The sequence below is a fragment of the Nanorana parkeri genome, unplaced genomic scaffold (assembly GCF_000935625.1).
Source record: "Nanorana parkeri isolate BGI_ZX_2015 unplaced genomic scaffold, ASM93562v1 scaffold13, whole genome shotgun sequence".
Taxonomy (NCBI): Eukaryota; Metazoa; Chordata; class Amphibia; order Anura; family Dicroglossidae; genus Nanorana; species Nanorana parkeri.
This window is the reverse complement of record NW_017306281.1, coordinates 1912747-1918181: the sequence shown is the minus strand read 5'-3', so window position 1 is coordinate 1918181 and position 5435 is coordinate 1912747. Positions and strand designations below refer to the sequence as shown.

General features: G+C 43.0%; 1 protein-coding gene across 1 annotated transcript in view; it reads right to left on the bottom strand.

Moving 5' to 3' along the window:
- The window catches only part of PITPNM2 (phosphatidylinositol transfer protein membrane associated 2), a 264382-nt gene that overhangs the window by 215351 nt on the left and 43596 nt on the right, over positions 1–5435 (bottom strand). The gene's annotated exons all lie outside the window — the stretch shown is intronic.

Below are 5435 nucleotides of genomic sequence, written 5' to 3'. Positions count from 1 at the left end.
ATTCGGGACGGCTTATACTCGAGTATATACGGTACCTTTTTTTAGCGATTGCCCCACAGATGTAACCCGATTGAAATCAATAGGGCCGTGCGGCAGCCGCTGTGTGCACCCCCACATGACAGTGTGTTGCCGATGTGTGAACCGGCCTTACATTATTGGAGGATCCAGGAGTCTATCCAGTGCCTGTTCACCCAGGTAGCGAACCTCTGCTGGGGGCACCCGATGAAGCCATTGAACTGAACAGCTTAAAATGGTATGATGATATGTGCAAGGAGGGTACGTTTACTAAGCCATTCTGCTAAAAACATTTCTTACAGACCCAATAGTCGTTTATGGCTTACAATGCTGGGGGTCCTGGGTTTAAAGTGACACTAAACTCTGGAGTTATAACTTTCAAATGCATATAAGTACCCTTACGATTAACAAAAATGTATCTTATTTGTGTATCGCTCAGCTGTAGATCTTCAAATCATCTCTGAATTGGTGCTGAGACTGTCCTTCCTTCTGGAGGGTGGCTACTTTTGTTCCCCATGGTTCCTGTGTGTGTTGTAGAGTAGTCACCGCTCCAAGCTCGCTTCCGTGATGGAACACAATCTCAATACAAATTAGTAAACTAAATGTGAGATTGTAGTCCATCACAGGAGGGAGCAGTGACTACTTTACAACGCACACAGGGTCCATGGGGAACAGAAGTAGCCACCTTGCAGAAGGAAGGACAGTGTCAGTACCAATTCAGAGATGATTTGAGGATCTACAGCTGAGTGATACACAAATAAGATACATTTTTGTTAATAGTTAAGGTACTTGAATACATTTTTAAGATTTAACTCCTGAGTTTAGTGTCACATAATGTCTGCATAAATTTAGGCTTACATTGCTAGGGGTCTTTTTTATTACGTGTTCTTCCTTGGTTTGCAAAAGGTTCTTCCTCAACTGCAAAATCATTCTAGCGGGTCAATTGCTAATGAACAAAATGGTCCTAGAGTGTGCGTGTGGTAAAAGCACTGGTATGTAAGCTCCCATGGAGCAGGGCCGGATATAAAGAGCTTTGTGTATTCTGTGGGGCACAGTAGAATGTCAGCATAACATATAAATAGGTAATAAAATAAATACGTGTCCAAAATACACAAAAAGAGCTAGTGTAACCTATTTAACCTTTTTTCACATATGGTCTGTGTATAAAGGTACAACAGCATTGGTTACCTGCTCCTAGTATAAACTAGGTCGGCTAATGAATTCTACAGAATATAAAATGCACAATACAGAATTATATCAAATATACATAACAATGGCAAATAAAGCCATGAAGCTAATGAAAACGTAACTAGCAAAAACTGACTGATAAAATCTATTTTCCCCCCACAGGCAGAATGTTATCCCAGCTATTTATAAACTATAGATCACATTCAATTACGGACAGATAAAATCCCAAGAGCCACTAGTGCCTTTAAGCTATGAAGCATGAATCCATAGACCTGTATTAGGTAGTACCTGATCCTACTTTACATTACTTGATGTGAAAGTGAGAAGCAAAATGCTATACTTACAATACAGCCGCGTACTCTGCACAGAAGCCAGGCTAAGGCAGGAGGGGCTATGTCGTAAAAGAGTATACACCTATGTCATCTAATAACCTGGGCACCTGTGTCAACAGCAGCCATCTCGCCACGGTCCTGCTCGACAATATAAGCCACGGCTTTATAGATAATTTACAGCAAGCATACAAAGGTAGATGTGAATAATTCAGCAAGCAATTAGAGCAAACGCATCAACAAAACCTTTTAAAAGGCAATCGAAAGTATAATTAGAGGTTTCAGCTTTAAAAACCTGTGTTTGCTTTTTCCGTTGCAATCGTGCGCTGAACTCTAGTGGGAATACAGGCAACACAGATCTTTCAGAACAGTAGAGGGAGTGGCACAGACATTAAATGATGTACTTAAGCAGAAGTGTTGACAACACTGTACCAATCAAATACTGAGCTCTTCCTGCATATAAGTGTAGACATTCATCACTTGATGAGGCAGCAAAATAAGACAGCGATCAAAGATTAGCACAAACAATATTCTGTCATAACGGAACCAAAGCTGAACTCAGGCAGATAAGAAAGACACAGATTATTTCAGCTCTGTAATCATTAATATACCATTATAAAGATTTTCCAAATGCAAGTACCTGAATTTGACCTGGTACTGGACTCTTTAATTCTTGTAGAGCAGGGCTGGAATGTGAGAAAAAGAAGCAGCACAAGGAGCAAATCAGTTCATGTACTGGTGAGAAGTATGCTGATAGGGGAAGAAACAGTGAAAAAGAGACAAACTCATCATTGTGCTGCTGCGTCTCCATTCACTGTCCAGTAACAGGCTGGGGCAGGTCCAGGACAACCTGGGCTCAGAAGGGAGTCGGTGGTTGAATGATGCTGACCATCAGACTGAGAACATCTACTGGCAATTAATGCACCACTGTGCTGCTGTTTCTTTCACTGTCCAGTCACAGGCTCGGGTAGGTCAAGGACAACCGGGGCTCAGGATGGAATGGGTTGAATGATGCTAGCAATCACAATGAGGATGGTGGCAAAAAAAAAGTAACGCGGAAGAAATCTCTGGATCAAAGTTGAATATTGAAGCAGAAGCTGATTTGGTCCTTTTATCTTTTAAGTGGCTGTTCATTGGTTATTATCTTTTTTTGGCTGGAGCTCTGCTTTAAAGATCCTAAATGTAATTAAAAAGCAGAGCATTGTTAAAAAAAAGGGGGGCTACAGAAATCAGTAGGTCTATAGGTCTAAAGGGTAAATGGATGTCCATAAAGCCAAACATGTTGAGGGTTTTTTTGGAGGGGGGTGGGGGGGGGGATAGGACTTCGAACAGTTCTTTTATTGCTGTATTTCTTTTGCAGAGGTTCTTTACTTATTCCTGTGGGTAGGACAAGCTGTAACTGGAAGAGGTATGGAAGTGAATTTTATGCAAAAGTGACACACACAAAGAAAAATATGTCAGGCTTCAAAAGAGAACTATGGGGTAAGTGTTTTTCTCCATAGTTCTCTTTAGGGTCACGGGAGGACATATACTAACCTCCTCCCATGACCCAAAGCTCAGTATATCACTTGCTATTGCATGTGATATACTGAGAGCGCCGCAGCCCAGACGGATCCCGACAATACTGTCGAGATCCACCCAGCTGCGTGAGTGACAGCTGGCTCTGCCTATCTAGAGGCAGAGCCAGCTGTGCCCGCCCCCTCCCCCGTTCATTCCTCCACTCAGCGCTGGAGGATCGGAGAGGAGAGGGGGAAATCCCTGCGGGGAGCCGTGACTAACAGTCACCGATCACTGCATGGAGACTATAGGGAAGTGAGCGGATCAGCTGCATATTTCTGCTCGCTTCTCAATCTATAGAGCCGACCTGTGACAGCTTCTAACTAAGAGGATGAGTGGAAATCACTCACCTCATAGTTCTCCTTTAATTACTGCAATGGGAGCACTTCTTGTTCCAGTGGTACCATGGCACAAGACCAGGAAGTCATGGAAAAATTCCTCAGTAGAAATACAGACAGCAATACAATTTGGATTTTCCCCACTCTAGAACTAAAAACATTTGCTGGCTATAGCCATTTAACACGTACACATTTACCCTCCAGCAGGAGAGTAGCTAATGAGAACAAATCCCACTTTGTGGCAATGACCCTGTATTCTGTTACTCAACAAACAAAAACAGCAATTTATAAACAAAACTGGAGCAGCTGTACATGGCAATGTGGCAATCATCTTCTCTCTTCAGTTTGTTCAGTTAAGCTTTGAAAATGAAAGATATAAGCTGACCGGTTGCCTCAGATAACTGCTCCAGATTCTGTCTGCTTTCGTTTTGATGAATATCCTCTTTGTATCTTTGCTCAACCTCTACATTTCATAACGCTTACTGACAGCACAGCTTATCAAATACAGACCAGTATAAAGGTGCCCATACACTCTACAACCCTCGCAAGACTTTTGTCTTGCGAGGGTTGTAAAGTACTTAAAGAAATTTACGATCTGCCCATCTTGGACAGGCAGATCGTACTTGCGATCATCACAAGCCCGCCCCCCTGAGGGGCGGGCTTCCAATGACTGCAATGCTGAACGGGCAGTGTGCGCGTGTGCACACCGGCCCGTTCGGCAGTGATCTCTCGATCATGTTAAAAACCAGCCGAAAATCGTACGATTCTCGGCTAATTTCCAACATGCTCGATATACAAAAGTTGTGCGATGTGTCCAGATCAAAATATACATTGCCCAGCAAAGTATTTCTTGACATTTCTGGCCAAGTTTCACGGGCACACGCAGTTTGAAGCTTGAAATGTTTGGTATCTCTTTACTCAGCACAACCTCATCATTTATATATTAAATTGGGTAACATAATGTGCTTATGCACATTCAACTAACTTTAGCGTACTTTTTACTAAAAATGTGGGTTTAATAAACAGATGCGCTAATATAATGCAACACAAAAAAATTACAACTACCCCCTGTTTTTTTTTACAGGGCCTCTGCTTTCAGGAAATATATAATCTGGGGTGGGGTTAATCTTCAGGCCTAAAATGTACATTTTAACACATGTGCAAAAGATGGGGCAGCAAAAGGGTTAAAAACCCTGCCTGTAAAAATGACATCCAGCGCTATGAAATTTGGATATCTCACTGGTGGCAAGACACAGAAAAGTAAGCTGTGTATGCTGGAGGGCAGATAAAACTGGTGGCACAGATAATGGGATATGAGCGTATGGGGAAGGAGGGCAGATGTCCCAGATATTAGGATATGAGCTGTGTGTATGGGGAAAGAGGGCAGATGTCACCGGTGGCATAGATCATGGGACATGAGCTGTGTATGGGGGAGGAGGGGAGATCTCTCTAGACTTAATTTCTGCAATTCATTTACTGTGTAAAATTATTTACCACAAATTATTTTCTGTGTGTGCCGTTGAGAAAAGAAAACTCGAGAAAGGAAAAAAAAACAACAAGATTTCAACATGACTGAGACATGACATGTAAGGGCCCAGTCAAACCACATCCAGTGCGTCCCGGTGCAGTTCGCGCCCGGAGCGCACTGGATCACATAGATCAAGCCAGGCCGCGTTCTGGGGTGTGTGGGTGCAATTAATGACAATGGCACCGCAGACACGACCCCCCCGCAGTGCGATCGCCTGCACTGGAACGCAAGGTACAGGAAAGCCCTCTGTTCCAGTTCAGTGTGATCTGAAAAAATAGTGCTTGCAGAATTTTTTCAGATAGCACTGGAACGGCGGGCTTTCCTGTACCTCGCGTTCCCAGCTTGATCTATGCGATCCAGTGACATCCGGGCGCGAACTGCACCGGGTCGCACTGGATATGGGCCCTAAATGTGCGTTAGATAATTGTCAATGTTTTTGGGTGTACACATTGTATATGTATGTGTATATATATATATATT